We start from the raw sequence: 21,870 nt of genomic DNA on the forward strand, positions 1-21,870 counted from the left end.
ATTCTGAAAATTCACGATCATTTATGGATCTCATGTTTTGTTTGAGTTTTAAAATCTTATATGTGACCAAAATGATGCTTTAATGACACTGGCTTGGATTAATTCGGACTGGGTTCATTTCTTGATAATAGGAAGAACTTGTTGAAAGTCTTCCCCAAATGGTAAGTCAATGTCTGTTAAGTCTCTGAACCTTCGATTAAGTGCTTCAAATGCATGACGATGCGTCATTGTTGCTTCATCCCTGATAATTGCCTTTGCCTTTTGTATTAGCTTTGCTAAATCAAATTGCTTACTGATCAAACACATCGATGATGCATCGAGACTAAATGGTATCTTGAATTTAGAATATGTTGTCCTCCCACCAGGCAATATAGTAGTTGCTATTCCAGATGATGTTGTTGCTAATACTATGTGCCCCAACCTTCTCAAGCTTGCTAACAATGCGCGATATAAATAAGTTTTTCCAGTTCCACCAAGACCATCCACAAAAAAAGTTACATTATCCGATCGTTGAACTGCACCCATTATTGTTTTAAACACACTTCTTTGGTCATCATTTAAGTGTTCGATTGCATCAAGATCTAAGATCTAAAGGAGAAGGGTATGAGCTTAGCCTCACAATGGGCTAGTAATAACATGGTTTAAACTCGCCTTTGGTGAGAATCGAACCTAAGACTTCTCCCTTACAAGTAAAGAGTAATACCACTGAATCGTAGTACTAAGTGGCTTATAAGAGGCTTTTAGATTGGGGTCTAGAAACATAATTCACTCTGTGATTTCACTGTCCCTTTTCCTTCGCCACCATTTTTGTTCACATAACATCTAACTTTGAACCAAAGCATTGAACTCAGTGAGATTTCTATTATATATTTTAGTAGGTTACCAGGTGAGCATTCTCAGCCACATGATTAAATTTGACAGTCAGCAAAAGTTGGGCATAAAAGTCGAACGGTAATGAAGGAAAATTGCATTTTTCATACCACATTTATAGCATCTCTCTAATAAGTACATTTCATGTTTAAGGAATAAACAACATATATCATTGAGACAAAATCAAAGTTATGAGGAACTGGTCTTTTTGAAATACTTTACCTTGGTAAAATTCCATAGGAAAACCCTCTTTAAGCAAAAAGAGGTCTCATATGCCCATAACACAACAAAAAAGCCATCAATAATAATGCAGTGTAGGAAAATCTAATTAGAATTCTCATGGGCTAGGTTTTGTAAATCCCTGTGGGCTTATAATTATTTGTACATCAAGCTAGCTAACTATTATATATTTATACTATTGTGATATCACTGATATTAAGGAATTGCAATCCTACATAGTATCACTAGTTTTAGGTTACCCTTTCCTAGTAAAACCCTAGCCTTGCCCCCCCCTTTTCTTCAACTATTTGCCGTCCCCCATTCAATTTTCTCTCAATTTTTGCTTTGTGCTGTGACCATCTCCTCTCCATTCCATTGCTCACTTTCTGAAACTCACCGATTCCAACTACCTTATTTGGCTTAGTCAGATGAAGTTAGTTGCCTAGTCAAGTGAAAGAGTTGTAAATTTGAAATCCTATTAAATTTTAACTCTTTGATTAGTGGGATCCATCACCGATAAATGTAAAAGAATATAATTATAGATTTTTATTTACATCTCCCAACAAAGATGAACCGTTTACATTCTGCCATTAAAGATTTTTTTAACAATTCAAATAGATGTAAAATGCCCATTATATAAGCTCAGAAATTTAGGCACTTAAATAATTTATTTCAGTGAGAGCCTACTCTTGTTCATGACCGTTGGATGGAAGAAGTAAAAAAAGAAATCAACAAACTAAACAAACAATATGTAAAGGATAAAAACAAAAAGAAAATAAAAGATAGTGTAGAAATAAGAAATTACAAGGGTTTTGGGTTTGACAAAGAAGCAAAAGGTCAAGCGAATGAGGTGTAAAGTTGAAATCTTATTTAAACTTAACTACTCTTTGATTTGTGGGATCCATCACGGAAAGATGTAAAAAGAATATAATTATAGGTTTTTATTTAGGTCTCCTGGCAAAGATGAATAGTTTACATTCCGCCATTAAAGAATATTTCGACAATTAAGAGATGCAAAATGCCCATTATATAAGCTCATAAATTAAGGCGCTTAAATAAATAATTTTTAGTGATAGCCCACGCTTATTCATTACTGTTTGACGGAAGAAGTGAAAAAAGAAATCAACAAACAAAACAAATGATACGTGCAAAGGATAAAGAGAGAGAGAGAAAAAAAAGAGTGTAGAAAAAAAGATATTACAAGGTTTCGAATTTTGAAAAGGAAGCAAAAGAGGGTTAAGTGAAAGATTTGTAAATTTGAAATCCTATTTAATTTTTAACTCTTTGATTAGCGGGACTCATCAGCGAAAGATGTAAAAAGAATATAATTATAGGTTTTTATTTGGTTCTTTCGGCAATGATGAATTGTTTAGATTCCACCATTAAAGAATATTTCGATAATGAAGAGATGTAAAATGAGAAATTTAAGCACTTAAATAATTTATTTCGGTGATAGCCTACGCTTATTCATGACCGTTGGATGGATGGAAGAAGTGAAAAGAAAAAAGAAATCAACAAATTAAACAAACAAATATGCACAAAGGATAAAAAGAAAGAAAAAAAAAGAGGTAGAAATAAGAAAGGAAGATGATTCTCTTTCATCCTAATCTCTCTTCCATTCCCCCCTCATATTTGAACGGTCACGATTAAACCACGTTAACATCTTATATTGATTTTTTTTATAGAGATAATAAGATAAAAACAATGTGTGAGAGGAAGGGAGGTAAGACCTCCTCCAACACTGGGCTAAATGCCAAATTACCCCATTTATTCCCCCCTCCCCCCCCCCAAAACACCACCCAACCCAAGCTAAAACATTGGGGCAAAAGCCAAATGCTAAAGTAGGGCCAACTACCCCCCCCCCCCCGAAAACGAGTGGACTCACCTACATTTGGGCCACTCTCGCCCCGCCCACTCTCCGATGCGCCCCACGCGGCCCGCATCAATTCAGTTCTCAACAGGGGGCCCATTGTCAGGGCCCTTGTCGGCCACTTCCCCAAGCCCAACGATTCTTTTCCTCATCGAACGACCACAATTTAAGGACCGTTGGTTGGTCCAATGGTCCGGATTCAAATTTTATTTTTTAAAAATATGTTATTTTAAAATACATTGAATCTAACGGCTGAGATTGAATATAATCAAATCTAACGGTTAAAAAAAAATCTAACAGCCCAAATTTAAATCCAACGGCTAAAATAATTAAAAAAAATAAAATACCTATGTATTTGTTCAAACATCCACACAAAAACTCATTTTTCTCCTACAATTTTTCCAATTTATCTTTCTACCATTTCTTTCTATTTCCAAATTGTTCAACCTGGCAAGAGAGCATATTAGAGGTCGTAATTGGACTTGTGAGGAAGATGTTGCTTTATGTTTGACATGAGTTTCTGTTAGCGAAGATGGTATAGTTGACACAAATCAAAATAAAAAGGTTTTGTGGGATAAAATCATTGCAAAGTTTTAAGAAAACTGCAACGGCGGCGGCAGGGGGGGACGGTGGTGATGTTTATGATCTATGGAAGACTATCAACAAAGCATGCACTTTATGGAATGGAAGCTTGAAGAGAGCCGTGGTTGGCATGGCTAGTGTAAGGAGAAAAACTTTTGACAAAGGTAGACCAACTAGGATAAATACCATCAGTTAGGTAGTGACCTAGCTCATACATATTACCATTTACCTTGTAACGAAATTCTAGTGCCCATCCATTGACAATATCATCGAATAGAGGAGAAGACCAAAAAACGTTGATATTGTTGTTTGATCTGGGATCGCCGAAGAAAGCAAGCCAAATCCATGTGTAGTAAGACACCATAGCCTCGAGCATAATGGTTGACTTGTTTATGACGGCCTTTGAATTGGCCAACCGAAGCAGTAGGACAATTCTTCCACTCCCAATGCATACAATCGAGATTTCCTATCATGCCAGGGAAGCCTATTTTGTCTGCCTTGAGTAGAAGCCTCTCCAAGTCTTTACGATTTGGCTTGCAGAGGTATGTGGCTCTATATATGGCTTGAATTGCCTGACAGAAGCGCTTCAAGTTCTCAATAGCAGTACTCACCGTAAGTTGGCAATACTCGTTAGTTGAGTCTGCAGAGCACCCATTAGTTAGCATCCGAAATACAGATGTAAGCTTCTGATGAAGTGATAGACTTTGTCGGCCTACGACATCAATCTTCCTTGCAAAGTAGTGGTCATGATTGACAACTACATTTAAGATGCTTTCAAAAAGCTCTATCCTCATCAGAAACCGCATCCGAAAATCATGAGCAAGAAATCTCGGACGCTCGATGAAATAATCTTTCATCATTCGGTCATGACACTTTTCTCTATCAGACTGCACAATTGAACGCTCCGTGACAGAATCACGATGGCTAGATTCGCCATGGTGCTTATATTGCATAAGCGAGTTTACAAGTTCAGCTTCGGCATTGATCAATTATGCATCCTCAATGTTAAGCCTTGTTTGGTATTGTGCCATCTGCATTGCCCTGCTACGCCTTATTCTATCACTCGTTGATGAGATATTGAAGATTTTTAGGAAACAAAAACTCTTTCAAAGTTGAAATATTGGTGAATATAGAGAATGATTGAAGGTTGAAAGATTGTGAGATCAACTAATATTGGACCTGTGTTTATATAGATGATGATTGATGAAAGTTGATAGGTTGGTGAAAGTTGAAAGTTTGGTGTTGAACGGTTGGTAAAAGTTGAAAGATTGGTGAAAGTTAAAGGCTTGCTTTGTGGAAAATTTAGTGATTTTTTAATATTTATCGGAATTTAAATATTTTTAGATTAAAATGTTCATAAAATTAATTTACGATAATCTACATTTTTTTTTAAAATTAATTTAAGAAAAAAATTAACCTAAATTCATTCTTTAATAATCTCTGGCTAAAATTTTTTAGGCTAAAAAATTTGGCTTACCCAAAAACCTTGTCAATCAATCATAGTATATATATATATACACACACATTAAAAGCAAGGATAAGACATAAGAGTTGCATCTCAAACTGATACAATAAACAAACAACAAGGAAGGCAATTAAATCAATCTATCCACAAAGTCTTAAGTTGAAGATAAGAAACATAAAAGAAGAAAAAAAGTTACTTGTCAATCAATCAATCATATATGTATTGATACCCAAAAGCTTCTTGGAATGGACGTAGAGATTACTACATGAGATTGAGGGCTAAACACAAGAGCTTCTTGGAATGGAAATGTCCTTGTTGAACTCAACCCGCATACCTGGCGGTGCCGAAGTTTCGAGGTTGTAGTATTCATCCTTCACGTCAAATTCTTCTTGCGGGATATGAATGAAGTTGGCCTTTTTTCCCGGTCTCGGGTCACGGTCCCCATCTTTGAAAAAATGAAACCACTAATCTTTCTTTCTTACTTTTTTTGGCAGCTTGGCCAAGGGCTTCCTCGCTTCGTCTATTTGGCTCTGCTCTTCCTCTTCTACTTCAACCGTACCTTGGGCTGGAAGTGAAACCAACATCATTTAGTCAAACCCTAATTTCATTAAGTGCGCAGCTCAATTCAACAACTTAAACCGAAATTCGAAATCATCCTAATTCAGCCAAATCCTCATTCCAAGTCACTTCATCCTAATCTAAACATGCGCACACTGAGATTCAGCAAGCTAAAACGAAAATCGAAACCGAAAACATCCTAATTCAGCCAAATCCTCATTTGAAATTACCTTTTTCATCCTAATTTCACAATGCGCAGCTCAATTCAGCAAGTTCAAAATGAAAATCGAATTCAAAATCATCCTAAATCAGCCAATTCCTTATTCGAAATCACTTTCAAGAACGATTATCGGACTTACAATGTTCCGTGTCACAGCTTCGCTGATTTTGCTCTCATCTTCCACTTCAACGGCACCTTTGGCTGCAACTGAAATCAACATTATTTTTTCAAATCCTTATTTCAATATGCGCAGCTTAATTCAGCAGGTTAAAACGAAAATTTTAATCAAAATCATCCTAATTCAGCCAAATCCTCGTTCGAAATCAGTTTCGAGAACGACAACCGGACTTACGGTGTTCTGTCGTTGCAGCTTCGCCGATCTCGCTCTCATCTTCCTCCATGGATGATTCTTGCCTGCAAGATAGACATATAGAGAGTGAGCGAACCAGATTTGAACCTCACTTTCTTTTATATACAATTAAGCGCGGGGGGGAGTGATTGCCTTCCAATTTGAAGAAGCTATGCCACGTGTTTTATTTTTTATTTTTTTTTCATTCGGTTTTTAGGGGGTGTAGTCAAACTAAGATTTTAATGGTTTTTAAAAGTGATAGATTTGATAGGATTTTGGAGGATTTAAGATTCCTACAAAATTCATATGGATTTTAAAGAATTTGAATGGATTTAGTTTGTAGATTTTGGTGGATTGTGGTGGATTTTCATATAATTTTTTTTATTGAAAAAAAAAGGGAAAAATCTTTCTCCTTGCCCTACTGTTACACCCACCCCTGCTTATAAGTGTAATTCTGTAATTCTCCCCAAAAATTTATAGAATTATCACTTTAGTCCTTAATTTTTCACCCAATCAAGATCTGGAAATTTAGATTTGACCCTATCCCTAAGCTGCCACGTGGCAGTACCCTAACTCACCTCTCTTTTCTCTTTTTGTCCCCCACCTGCCGTGACTTTCCTTTTATTTCTTTTTCTTCTTTTTCTTTTTTTGTCTGCACTCTTTCTTCCTTCTTTCGAAATCCTTTCATTTTTCTCCCTCTCCTACACCGTGACAGTGCACACGCAACCATAGTTGCACCAACTCAGGGAGATAGTCACCATCATCGCCATCAAACCTCATTTCTCTCTCTCTTTCCCCTTTGCTCTCGTCGCTGGGAGGACATAGGAACCGAGCATCTCCGGCGAGTTTTATTGTTTTTCCGGTTGGGTAAGCTTTGTTTCTTCCCTTTTATTCATGTTAGTCGTTGCCTGGATGTGTTTTACTGAGTTTGGGCTCATTATTTCCAATGTTTTGGAGTGAGTTTGGCACGGGACAAGGCACACCTATCTCTGGTGAGTTTGTGGTTGTCGAGGGGTTTTCCGACCACCACAGGTCGTTTTAAGGCGAACCAAAGGTATAAAAGTACTCCTCTCGTCTAGTGTTTCATTTTGGTACCTATATCGGGGTCTCGTTTGCACGTTAGAAGTTAGCCGGAGCTGTGGAAGCTCCGGCGTCCTCCTCCGGTTCGCACCAGGCCTTCAGGCCGTTTCTACCCCCCCCACGGGCCTTAGGCCTGTTTTGGTTTTCAGCCCAAAACCCTAACCCTTTCCGTTTTTATTTTTATTTTATTTCGTTAAGACCTAAAGGCCTTAGGGTCGTGTTAGCAAACCCAAAACCCTTTCTATTTGGGCCTTCGGGCCGTGTGGTTTAAAACCCTAACCCATCCCACCTAAAACCTAAACCCATTTTTCCTAACCCAAACTTTAAGGCCCAAACCCGGATCCAATACCCAAACCCTAAACCGGGTTGACCCGGGTTGACTCTAACGGGTTGACCCATGACCCGTTGACTGTTGACTGGGTCAACGGTCATCGTTGACTTTTGACTTTGACCAGTCAACGGTTAATGTTGACTTTGACCTCGGGGTTGACTTTTTGGGTTTTCATGCGGGACCCCTCATAGGCTAATTTTGACGTTCTAAACCCGTTTCCAATGTCCATTTTCCCAAATTCGATCGTTTGAGTAGAGTTTAACTGAAAGTACCAATTGTGTGTTTAGGTGCGATTTTTAGCAGTGATTCCGTTATTTTTGTTTGGTACGGCTTGCACCAACGGTGTACAGTGAGTGGACCCCTTAAAAAAAATGCATGTTTTAATGGTAGAAATGCATACATAGAAAAACATGATTTCACAATTATGTTTTACGAAATGCTTTGAGATAACATGCTTACTGAGGCTAGTTTGAATTATTACTATTTTTCCTATAACCCATGTTCTTATAGAATATCTGATGGATGACGATATGATATGTAGAACATGTTTAGAACACTTCTTTATAGTATAGATGATGGATGACTTTATACTATGAAGTTGTTTTTCAATGTATGTATGTTAACTGGTTTTGTACCTACCTAGTGGTCCTTTCGGCTACAAGACGTAGGGATAGATCCGGTCCGTCCCGGGCGATGGTTTGGTGTTGGCATAGGGCCTAGAGTGTGTTTCCTCTGGCTATTTAGCACATGGACGGGGAGCCGGCATGGGGCCTGAAGTGTATTTTCCTCTGACTGTCTGCTCAGAGACAGGAAGCCGGCATAAGGCCTGAAGAGTTTTCGGACATTCACTAGTGTTTATTATTTTATGCAAATTATGATTTCAGGCATTGCACAACATGCTAGGTTTCGGAAAACCTATGTTTATCATTATATTTGTGTTTTCATAAAACCTGGGGGTTAGTACGTTGATAACTGTTTTATTATATATATATATATATATATATTAACTTGGTCCACTCATGTTTGTTTTGCGTCCCCTTCAGAACCTATGAACGAGGAATATGATCTGAGCTACGAGGCATTCCCATACCAGTGATATTGTGTTATATTCGCTCCGTTTCGCCATCTATTGTAGTAGCACTTCTCTATCTTAGTTTCTGCTTGTACTCTGTAATAGACTTATGCTCTGGACGTGTTGTGTATTTACCTAATTTCAATACTTAGAAGTTGAACTTTTATTTGTATAATTAGCCCCTATTGCGTATTTTAGCTTATTTCTCAGTTTTCGTTTAAATTAAATGGCTTTCGTCACCCTTCGGGTGTCGGCCAGCACGTGACCATCTCGATGTCCCTAGGACCTCGGGGTCGGGGCGTGTCAATAACTGAAAGATGTAAAATGAATTTAAATAGGGGTTTGACTTAGTACTAGGTCTAGTAGTATTCATTTTCACTTGCGAGTGAAATGTTTAGGGGTGATTCTCGCTAAAGCTAAGTTTGAACTACATTATTATTAGTTCATTGTGAGACTAAGTCATCCTATTCCCTTAGTGTAGAAATATTATTTGTTCAAAACAAATATGGGTTTTTATTATAAGGGTTTCGAGTTTCAACAAAGAAGCAAAAGACGGTCTAAGTAAAAGAGTTGTAAATTCCATCTTAGAGAGGAGAAAGCGAGAAAATTGCCAATCGTTCGGCTCTGGTTTTGGGCTGTCAAATTGTTCGGCAATCACTGTGTAGGTAACTTATATTTCCTCGATCTCCTCGATTTCCTCTTTCCTTTATTTGTTTGTGCCAAATGAATTAATCAGTAAAACCCCTTAAACCTTGACGACACTAACAACCAATGTCTAATTTGAAATCCCTTAAACGTTGACCTCTTTCGTTTATCTGTAGCTCGGTTGTTCGTGCACTTTTAGCAGATGAAACCATATCCTGTATTGTTATTGGTAATACATGTTGAGTGCTTAGCACAATTAATCAATGTCACAAATGTTAGGTATGGTTGAGTGGAAAAATTAGGTGCAATTAATGGGTTTTGTGTGGTAGTAAATAATCTTAGTTTAATTAAGTGTGTGGTGTAGCTTTCATTTGGTTTGCTATAAATACCCAAGTCTCCAAGCATTGTATATCATCCAAGGAAAAACAAAGCCTAGAGCTAAATAAGAAAAGTTTTGCTAATTAGTTTGTTTTGTGAGCTTTCTTTAAGAGTGTGCTCTATTTTCTTCTTCTTGGGATCATTAGAGTTGTCTTGGATACTCTTCTTATTCAACAATTGGTATCTAGAGCCAAGTCGGTCTGGGATCGTTCTTGGTAGAGCATTGGTTGTAAAGTCTCTTGAAATTCCGAGTATGCTCTGTGGTTGCAGTTTTGACTGATCTTCCACATCAGAAAAAATTTCTTGAGATTATTGTTGGGGTTATCACAAACCTTGAGATGGAGCTTCTTTGTGTCGAGAGTAGTGTATTACTCTGCACTGTAGTCACTCAAGCTTGTTCGGTGTAGTCAAAGTCTTGCCGATACGATGGGTGATCTTCAAGTTGTTGGAGGAATCAAGAAGCTCAACAACCAAAACTATAACACGTGGGCAACGTGTATAGAGTCTTACCTTCAAGGACAAGGCTTGTGGGAGGTTGTCGGTGGTAGTGAAGTTACACAACCGGCAGCAGAAGATGCTAACGGCGTCTTGCGGAAGTGGAAAATTAAAGCAGGCAAATCAATGTTTGCTTTAAAGACCACAATAGAAGAAGAAATGTTGGAGCACATTCGGGATGCTAAAACGCCAAAGGAAGCATGGGACACTTTTGTTACACTCTTTTCGAAGAGGAACGATACAAAATTGCAACTTCTCGAGAATGAGCTACTATCGATGGTACAACGCGACATGACGATTGCCCAGTACTTTCACAAGGTGAAGTCGATATGCCGCGAAATTTCAGAATTAGATCCAACAGCTCCTATTGGGGAAACCAGGATGAAGAGAATAATTATCCATGGTTTGAGACCCGAATATCGAGGGTTCATTGCCGCCATACAAGGATGGCCGACACAACCATCGCTTGTTGAGTTTGAAAATTTGCTTGCAGGTCAAGAAGCTATGGCCAAGCAAATGGGAGGAGTCTCACTGAAGAGTGAAGAGGAAGCGCTCTACACCAACAAAAGCAAAGGCACCTTCAAACGGTACACTGGTAGTGGATCTAAAAATGATGGAGAAAAGGTGCAAAGTCACCAAGAAAATGGAGGCTCTCGTCCAGGGGGAGCTTGGAAGAATCGCGGTAATAGTAAAAAGTTTAGTGGTAAGTGTTACAACTGCGGGAAGATGGGCCACATGGCGAAAGATTGTTGGACCAAGAAAGAGCCTGTTGAAAGTAATACTGCTACTTTCAGTTCGAATGAGAATAGTGAAGATGGCTGGGATGCTGAAGCATTATTCGCTACGGAGGAAGAAGAAGAATTAGCCCTCACGGTAACAACACCAGAACGCATTGACTACAAAAATGATTGGATCGTAGATTCGGGCTGCTCAAATCATATGACGGGTGATAAACAGAAGCTGCAAAATCTATCTAAATCCAAGGGAAGGTGCTACACTTCACGAGATGTGGTGTTTGATGAAGCGTCTTCTTGGTGGTCATCAGAGAAGGAAGTGCTACCAGACTCTAGAGAATTTGGAGAAAAGCTGCAACAGAAGATGAGGGAGCATACTATCCAACTCCAACCAAGTTCAGATGAATCAGGAGATCCAAATGACAATGATGTCGAACAGAGAGTGACTCAGAATCCTTGGCAAACTGGCATGTATCAACAACCAGACGAAGAAGGTGGGCCTAGTGTACCGGAAGAATCAACTCCACAATCTCAACTCCGAAGGTCAACAAGAGCACGAAGACCAAATCCCAAATACGCCAATGCAGCCATAATTGAAGAAGCAACAGAACCTGAGATGTTCGAAGAAGCATCACAGAGTTCTGAGTGGATAACAGTTATGAAAGAAGAGCTTGATGCACTTGAGCAAAATCAAACTTGGGATCTGGTACCAAAGCCAAGAGATGTCAAACCCATATCCTGTAAGTGGGTTTACAAGATAAAGCGTCGTCCAGATGGGTCAATCGAGAGGTACAAGGCACGACTAGTAGCTCGTGGTTTTTCTCAACAGTACGGACTAGACTATGATGAAACGTTTAGTCCAGTGGCAAAACTTACAACAGTACGAGTCCTACTTGCACTTGCAGCTAACAAAGATTGGAATCTATACCAAATGGATGTGAAGAATGCTTTCTTGCATGGAGAGTTAGATCGGGAGATCTACATGATGCAGCCAATGGGCTTTAAAAGTGAAGCTCATCCTGAGTACGTGTGCAAGTTAAGGAAAGCACTCTACGGTTTGAAACAAGCACCAAGAGCGTGGTACGGTAAGATTGCAAAGTTTCTAACACAAAGTGGTTATTCAGTAACACCTGCAGATTCCAGCTTGTTTGTCAAAGCCAATGAAGGAAATCTAGCTATCGTGCTAGTGTATGTGGATGACTTGATCATAACCGGTGATGATGAGGCAGAAATTCTTCGGACGAAGGAGAATTTATCAGTCCGTTTCCAGATGAAGGAACTTGGCCAACTCAAGCACTTCCTTGGTCTAGAGATTGATCGCACACAAGAAGGAATATTTCTCTGTCGGCAAAAATATTCCAAAGATTTATTGAGGAAGTTTGGAATGCTCGAATGCAAGCCAATTTTGACACCGATGGAACCAAACGCCAAAATGTGTGCACATGAAGGAAAATACTTGGAAGATGAGACAATGTATCGACAATTGGTAGGTAGTCTAATCTACTTAACCTTGACTCGACCTGACATTTCTTATGCAGTTGGTGTGATGAGTCGGTACATGCAAAATCCAAAGAGACCTCATTTGGAAGCAGTTCGACGAATACTGAGATATGTGAAGAGTACAATTGACTATGGTCTTTTGTACAAGAAAGGTGAAGACTGCAAGTTAGTTGGTTGCTGTGATGCTGACTATGCGGGAGATCATGACACCAGGAGATCAACAACTGGGTATGTGTTTAAGCTTGGTTTTGGAACCATCTCTTGGTGTAGCAAGAGACAGCCAACGGTATCTTTGTCAACCACAGAAGTAGAGTATAGAGCAGCAGTAATGGCAGCTCAAGAGAATGCATGGCTGGTACAGTTGATGAGTGATCTACATCAACCAGTAGATTATCCAGTACCATTGTACTGTGATAACCAATCGGCCATTCGCTTGGCGGAAAATCCAGTCTTTCATGCAAGAACTAAACATGTGGAAGTGCACTACCACTTTATCAGAGAAAAGGTTCTACAAGAAGAGATTGAGATGAGACAGGTCAAGACGAATGATCAAGTTGCGGACTTGTTCACAAAAAGTTTAAGTACAGGCAAGCTCGAAAATTTTCGCTATCTGCTCAGCACAGTGCAAAGAATGAGAGCTGACATTGAGGGGGAGTGTTGAGTGCTTAGCACAATTAATCAATGTCACAAATGTTAGGTATGGTTGAGTGGAAAAATTAGGTGCAATTAATGGGTTTTGTGTGGTAGTAAATAATCTTAGTTTAATTAAGTGTGTGGTGTAGCTTTCATTTGGTTTGGTATAAATACCCAAGTCTCCAAGCATTGTATATCATCCAAGGAAAAACAAAGCCTAGAGCTAAATAAGAAAAGCTTTGCTAATTAGTTTGTTTTGTGAGCTTTCTTTAAGAGTGTGCTCTATTTTCTTCTTCTTGGGATCATTAGAGTTGTCTTGGATACTCTTCTTATTCAACAATACATCTAGTTGTTGACACATGAATCGTGCGATAGCTTGGCTTTGATAAGTAGGGTTGGTTGGTTTCGTAGGTTCAAGCAGGTGGGAACGCAGGCAATGCTTTAACGTGTGCAGCTCGTCTGGGATTAAGTCCGAGGCTGATTTCCATGGTCTTTAATTTTATCAGTAACTTTGAATTTTCTTTCTGCGGAAGGAACCTATTTAAGCATTGTAAAATGATAGGGTTGCAAATGATACACAAGGCAGGGCTATACTGCAGGAGCTACAAGCCAACGGTATAGATACTTCTTTTGTTGTGGTAAGCTTCAATTGGAAGCCATTCATCAATTTGGATACCCATTTGCTGTTTTTTAGGCAAACATAATAGTGCGTACAGTTTAAAAGTACTTCAAATCTGGAACATGCATGCTGCATACGTACACAATGCCGCTGCTTCCAAAGATGCATTTGTAAACCCCTTGAGTGTGGATCAGTTGGAGACGTTGAGGTATCAAGCAATGAATGTGGTGGCCACTAGGCTTAGCTGGGCAGAGCCGCCATTGGGCAGAGAGGTGGTCGAATACATGCTTGATCACAATTCCGATATGTGGAGCATGAATCGGAGCAAAGCCAACTTGTTTCGACTAATGAATGTTGTTTTAGGACGTGTTGCCATGGGAAGATGGGTGAAGTTGATTCGTAGTTGGAACCGCCAGGTTATCTCAGCTTTAGTTGTTGCACTTTTCCTCTTGCTGGTTGCATATCCAGACCTCTTTATCCCAATGAATTTGCTCTACATGGCCTTAGTGGGACTTGGCGATATAGGTCTAGACCGCGTCAACCACCCCCTCGCCTCGGGCTGGGTTCGGTTCTCATCGGTTCGGTTTTTTCTCAAAACCGAAACCGAACCGAAATTTCGGTTCGGTTCGGTTCGGTTCAATTTTATTTCGGTTTTTTTTTGTTCGGTTTTTCTCGGTTCGGTTTCGTTTTTTTTTTTTTATTTCTCCCTCCAAAATTATTAAAAAAAAAATGGAAATATGAAAGTTCACATTCAAAGCCACTTCTTCAAAGTCATCCACATGAAAACCTACAAGTATGAAATCAATTTTACACATCTACATTTGACATAAAAGGAAAGATATGCCATTTGAGAAGTGGTTACTACTATCATAACCTTAGAGACCATATTCAACAACAAAACCATAATGAGAATCCAAAGTTTAAGTCTTCTAAGTTCCAATTAGAATCATCAATCAAGTCTTCCAATTTCCAAAGTCCAAACTTCAATAAACATCAAAGTTTAAGTCTTCAAAAAGTCCAAACTTAAAATAAACATCACACAAGTCAAATAAACCTTCAACGTTTCATCATTTCATGTCTTGGGACAAATAAAATCTTCCAAGTCCTCAAGCTCAATGCTTAGGCGGCCTAGGCGGCAACATAGCACCTTTGTTTGAGTTTCCACTTGCCATTTCTACATACAAATAAAAAATGAAACATGTCAACATGATGTAAAGCAAGCATGTAATTAAAATAGTCTAAGTTCTAACAAAACCAAATGGAATAAGTAAAATTACCTTTCTCAACTTCTTCACAAAATTCAATCTCCTCAATGGTTGGCTCATGATGTAATGCTACATGAATTGACCTAAGCCAATTTTGTGTACAAATCAAAGCTTCCACCATTTTTGGACTCAAAGAACTACGATATGGATCAATTATTCATCCACTTGTGCTAAAGGAGGATTCCGAAGCTATGGTTGATACGGGAATAGCTAAAATCTCTTTTGCAACTCGTGCCAAAATAGGATACTTAGAAAGCCCATTCACCCTCCACCAATTCAAGATATCAAAGTTTGCCTCTTCTTCCCCTTCAAATCGATCCGAAAGATACCTATCCAAATCATTGTGCACAATACGGGCTCTCTTTGCTTTTCTCATTTCACTTTTCTCTTTCAACTTTCTTTCAATCTCTGTCATGCTTGATAAAGGATCTCCACTTGTAGTTGCCGATTGAGAACTACCAACACTACTTGTGCTTTGTTGTGTATCAAAAGACAACTCTTCATGAATCTTGTAAAAATCAAACAACAAATTTTTCACCGCATTGGTTGCAATTTCAACTTTTTCCTCATCCTCGCCATATAGTATCTCATAATAATCAACCACCTTCTCCAATTTATGACGAGGATCAAGCACAAGTGCAATAAAAACATATTGATTCATATCATCAATTGAACCCCAATATTTGTCATATTTTTCTTGCATCAACATGGAGATCATAGACAAGAATTCATTATCTTTGTTTTCAAGGAGGAGACTTTGATCTTAAACAAATCACCAAAAGTAGTATGAATTGTTGGAGTATTAGAACAACACACTTTTAAAGTGACTTCATAGAAAGGTCTCAAAAAGGATGCAAATATTCCCGCCTCACTCCAATCATGAGTCGAAGGTGGCCCCTCCCTTATATTATCATGATTTTCTTTAGTAAAGTAAGGAAGGTAATGACCATCATCTACTTTCAACCTATCAAAAGCCATCTTGAACTTCAAAGCCGATTCTAACATTAAAAATGTGGAATTCCACCTAGTAGGCACATCTAAAATCACAAGTCCTTTGCTTTCTATTCTCACCTTCTTAACACACCTTTTAAAGCTCTCCAACCTTTGAGGGGAAGATCTTACATACCTAACCGCATTACGAATGCTTTGTATGGCGGTATTCAACATCTTTATCCCATCATTCACCACCAAATTAAGGATATGAGCAACACACCTCATGTGCAAATACTTTCCATCATGCAAAAGTGCATTAGGAATCCCCCACCCACTTATTCGGTGCACCAAATCCCTTAAGCCGGAATCATTTGCCGAAGCATTGTCAACCGTAATAGTTAATACCTTCTCTATGCCCCACTCCACCAAACACTCCTCCAAAAGTTGAGCAATGGATTCTCCTTTATGATTTGGAATGACACAAAAGTTCAAAATCTTTTTATGCAACATCCAATCATCATCAATAAAATGAGCGGTGAGAACCATATAATTTATTTGTTGAATAGAAGTCCATGTATCCGTTGTTAGACATACCCTAAATGTTTTCAATTGACTTTTCAATTTCTCCTTTTCGGAGTAAAACAAGCCAAGTACATCTTTAGCTATTGTCTTACGACTAGGCACTCTCCACAAAGGACATGCATACATGCAAAAATGACGAAAACCATCTCCCTCGACGAAAGAAAAAGGTAACTCGTCTATAATTATCATCTCAACACAAGCCTTAGTAACTTCCACTTGAGAAAAACCAATAGCTTCCAACTTATCTTTTGTGCCGGCAAAGGTTAAGATCTTTTGCCTATTTACGGCAAATATTTCCTTATTAGGACCATAGCTCCTACATCTAGCTAAGTGATTTCTTATGCTAGTTGTACCATTTTTATCCGTGTCGGCCATATACGATTTGTTGCAATACTTGCACACCCCTTTAACTCTACCTCCCTCAATTATCCTATCAAAATGCTCCCAAATTGTAGATCTTGAATGACTTTTTAGTGAATCCAAGAGAGTGTCTTCTTTACTTACTTGATCACTTGAGCCACCTTGTTGAGTAAGAGGAGCTTGTTGAGTTGCCACCATGGGGGCTTGAGGTGGAGTTGATTCACCAACAATGTCCTTCAAAAATAAGAGTAAGAATCATTACAATTAATTATTAAATAAATTGAGACATAAGAACCATAGAGAAAGTATAGAGAATTAGAGATGATAACTTACTTGCGATGAAGTAGAAGTAGGTGAGTTTATTTTTTCACGGGAGCTATTTGATGATCTCATTGAGTTTGAGCTTGAGCTCGAGGCCTTTGATGCACTTGACTTCATCTAATTAAGATACAAAACATATAATAAGCAAAGGTACGATGCACATGCAAAAGCAAAGATACAAAACATATGAAGTTCTTGTCTTTGAAGGAGAGGAAAGCATTATTTCTGATTATGGGTGTTTTTTCCTTGTATGAAACTAATGGAAGCAGCTTGCTTTATTATTATTTCTCATGAAAAATTTCTGCATAACTGAAAGCCTAGTGTAAATTGCATGAAATCATTGTTTGTATTTCATCCTCGAACTACCACATTGTTTCTTTAGCTAGGAAACACTTCTGTGTGGGTGCGTGTAAACAACATGGGCCTGCAATATATATTTTCAATGTTTAGTGGAACTTTTCTTATAACCAACTTTATTTGCTTCTAAGGGTTATACTTGCAGATTGTTTGCTACTGGAGTCCTAAATAATCTTACGCAACATGATTAAAAGTAGATATGTTTTAACAATTTAATATGAAGTCATGACAATGGAATGGGTTCTTAAGAAACTGCACTAAGTTAGATGCAATTTGATTAAGAATGAAATGCATTGATGCATGCTTGTCTTCTAGTACTGGTTAGTAAACTAAGGAAAATTATGGATGTATAAATGGAAATTTACATCATATAGGGTTCTTTATCATGCAATACTTGGAAAACAATGTGGAGCTTAGGAATGGTACAGTGGTCTTTATCATATAGGGTTCTTTATCATGCATTATTGCATTTTACTATCTTTAAGGTCTGATGAGGGGAAAGTGCAGCACCCAAATCATACATTGCGACATTAAGCCTCAGAACATACTTCGAGTTGGCTGGAGTTTGTTCCGAAGAGGAAGAACCCTCTGATTGGATGATAAAAGTTAATATTTTATATAGGGCATCTTCCTTATGATTTTAATGACCTTAAACCGGTTTTAAATGTGCTTGTAGAGTCTAGACTGCGCATAATATTTAAAACCCTTTTTAAGTGATAAGCAAAAATTTTGAATTGAGATCCAGCTTGTAATGGTGGAGCTGGAGCCAATGAATTTGTTAGGTAACTAATTTAGAGCCCACATATTTAGTAATAATAACTTGATCAATCATGATAATTCGTTCCCATATAAAAATTTTGGTGAAAGATACATGAGAAAAATTAGTATAACAGTTAAGTAACATATGAAATGAAAGTGATCTTAATAATGAAACTCGTGTCAAATACGAATCATACATTTCCCTCAACATACGTTTTGATACATTTCCCTCAACAATTTAGAGCCCACATATATGCTAAAAAATGTAGCCTTTTTCTTTTCGAAAGCCACATTGACAGTTATATACACAACTTCTGTAATTGAACCATCTTTTGGGGAAAGAAAAATACAGATCAAAAATAAAATTTGTAAGAACCTACCGAATAGTATCACCACAAAATTTGCAAAGCTTGAAATGATAGTCGTATCTCTACAAAGAAACAAAGAGTACCTGTAAAGAAACCCAATTAGATACAGGAAAGAATGAAGCTCTGAAAATTTGATTACCAAAAAAACCCCAATTAGATATTGAAACCGAGAGTAATCTCACTCACTGTAATTGTAGATAGTAAACTAAAATTATGCAATACAACAAACTGAAGCCAAGCCAAACAAAATTAAAGCACAACCCAAAGGAAACAAAATTAAAGTACATAGAGTGGCAGAGTGCTATGGGAGTAAAGCCAAGGTAGATCGATAGAACACCAAACGAAATAACTACCCCTGAATTTCATGAAGGACAACCTATATTAGAGGCAGGAGGATTATGCAGAAAATGCAGAAAAGGCAAAAATGTTGATGCAGGATTATGCATATAAACATCTGCTATGTCAGTGTGTCTCATGAGTTTATGATTTATCTAATCAGAAGATTCAGAACCAATGTTTATAACCAAAATTACAAATGTCTGAATAATGTTTATAAACCAAAATTAAAACAATGGTTATAGCAATATAGCACCCAATAGAAATGTCTATAGAACCAATGAAATCGAGAAAAAAAAATCTGCACACAGCAGGGTGACTGGGTGAGAGACTAACCTTGCAAATGAGGGAATTTGTGGGTCAAGGCTGGAGACTAGAAACGGCAAGAGGAAGTCGTGGGTCGCGCGCGGGTTACTGATCACAGGTCACGGGGGTGAGAGACTGAGAGAGAGTAAGACGGCGTCGATGTGTGAGGCAGGTCGCAGCACTGCATCAGGTCACAGGGAATGAAGAAGACGAATCGGAAGAGCTGCGGAGCTGGGAAGGAGATGGTCCAGAGTGAGAGTGCTGCAGAGGAGGATAAGGGAAAGGGAAGGCCGGCGGAGTGTTTAGGGTTTCTTTTCAGACTGAACAACTGAAGACTGAAGTGAAGACGATAGTGAGATAGTGAGTGCTAGCCTAAAACGACGCCGTTCAAGATAAAAAAAATTATTAATTTATAATTAAATATAAAACGACGTCGTTTTGCCTTACTTCGGTTCGGTTTGGTCCGGTTCGGTTTTCAAACCTCAGAAACCGAACCGAACTGAACCAGATTCGGTTCGGTCCGGTTTTACCCTTTCGGTTCGGTTTTTTTTTTTGGTTCGGTTTTTTCGGTCTTGGTTCGGTTTTCGATACAGTTTTTTTCGGTTTTCGGTTTTTCGAACCCACCCCTAGCCTTTCCCATGCTGAAAACGTCTATGCTGATGAATTGGATGTGGAATTCGATTCGTTCCCAACAAGTCGGAGCGCGGAGGTGGTAATGAGGTATGACCGGCTAAGAAGCGTGACAGGGAGGATTCAAACTGTTGTTAGTCGCATAGAAAATTATGAAATAATTCATTCAATTATTTATCAAAATTAATGCACGTACATGAGTAACCAATGTTAAATGAACATGACATAATGGATTGGAAAAACCTGAAAATTCGATCGAGACAAGTGTAGTCACTCTATCCTTAAGACAAGTTTACGCCTCACTACGGTGCTCATGGTTGATCGACGCTTGTCTCTCAAGATACAACGACTATGTCCTTGTAATAATAGCACTCCAAATCACAAGCCTCCATGAACCACGATAGTGTTGAATACTCTCTCACATAAACTCAATGTAGACTCTCTAATTTTTAGTGCAATATATGTATGATTAAAAGTTATTACGTGATAATAGGCGCTACTAAATTTATAGAATTTGAGATGCTTCTTTGGAAAGCATGTGACTACTCATGAAGAGTCAAAAGTTGCAATATAAACACATCTTTTCACCAAAAGGCATCACTTCTAATTTCCATTCAAATATAAATTTAATATTATTAAAATTTTCAACAGGTGCCACGTTCGTACCATATCATTAAATCAACAGAGTTTGAAGTGAACTGGAGAGCGAGACATGCATGCACCATTTCCATGACATTTTTTGTCAATTTAATTTAGGGAATTTTAACAAAAAGCTCCCTGTACTATTCATTTTACTCTTTGTTTTGTCCTTATCGTTAAAACTTAAAGTTTTTAAATCTTTTTTATTATTTTTTCTTTTAATTTACGTATGGAAGTTCTTGGACCAATTCTAAAATCTTCTCTTCATATTATAGGCCTTGCTTCCACTTTTATTAATTTGTTTTTATTGAAAGAAACTACAAACCTTTTTTGAAAAGCACTCCAAATTTTTTATGGCAAACGTTGACTCATAAACCATTTTGTTCGTAGAATTTCTGACAAAGTAAGAGATTTGTACGAGAATAGAGAGAGACAAGAAAGAATGAGGCGGATAAAAGAGAGTCAAGTAAAACAGTTGTGAATTTGAAATTCTATTTAATTTTATTCTTTAATTAGTGGGACCCATGGCGGAAGCAAAATTTTATGTTAAAATGAGCTTCACATAAATATTTTAAAAAATTGATAGTATTTACAAGAGAGTATAATACATGCTTTGATTAGTGAGCTAATTAAATTTTTTGAGGCCTAAATGCTTTTTTTCATGTTGAAATTAACCTTCCGATATCAAGCCAATATAGAAAGTATTTAATCAAACATAAAGAGGATTAAGAGAAATTAAACTTCCAATATCATGTCTATGAAATATGCTAGGGAAATCATATTTTGGAGATCACATAATGTGACAGTTGATGATTAGATTTCTTCTTTAATGATTTAAAGAAACAGTCTAACCATTAACTGCAATATCATCACATGGTCTCAAAATATGACTCAAGTAGATAGTCTCTCTAGCATAATCCAAGTTAATATAGAATAAGTTGGGAATTTTCAAACAAAAAATGAGATGAATGGATTAGGAATGGAGAACAAAATATATGATATTTTAAAAAGTTTGTAAAAATTTGAAGAGAACAAAGATATTTACAATAGACTTGGTAATTTCTTACACGATCCGTTAACACGACACGTAAACGACATGAAAATAATGGGTTTCGGGTCAATACGATAATTAATCGGGTCATTATCGGATCACACGATAATAACCCATTAATAATGGGTCCTTAATAGGTTTACACGAGAGTGACACGTGGGTAACCTGTTTCGACATGATAAGAAAAAAGTTATTTTGATAATTTTAATATTTTAAACTACTAAAAAAAACTTACTATAAAATGCAATAGATATAATGAATATGTATATATTGTTTATTAATTATTATTCTATATAAATTTTAAAATTTAAGTTTTATTTATTTATTTTTATAGTATATTATA

This window comes from the organism of the source record quoted next, unplaced genomic scaffold (assembly GCF_019419815.1).
Source record: "Pyrus x bretschneideri cultivar Hongxiangsu unplaced genomic scaffold, Pyrus_bretschneideri_v1 Contig7, whole genome shotgun sequence".
Taxonomy (NCBI): domain Eukaryota; kingdom Viridiplantae; phylum Streptophyta; class Magnoliopsida; order Rosales; family Rosaceae; genus Pyrus; species Pyrus x bretschneideri.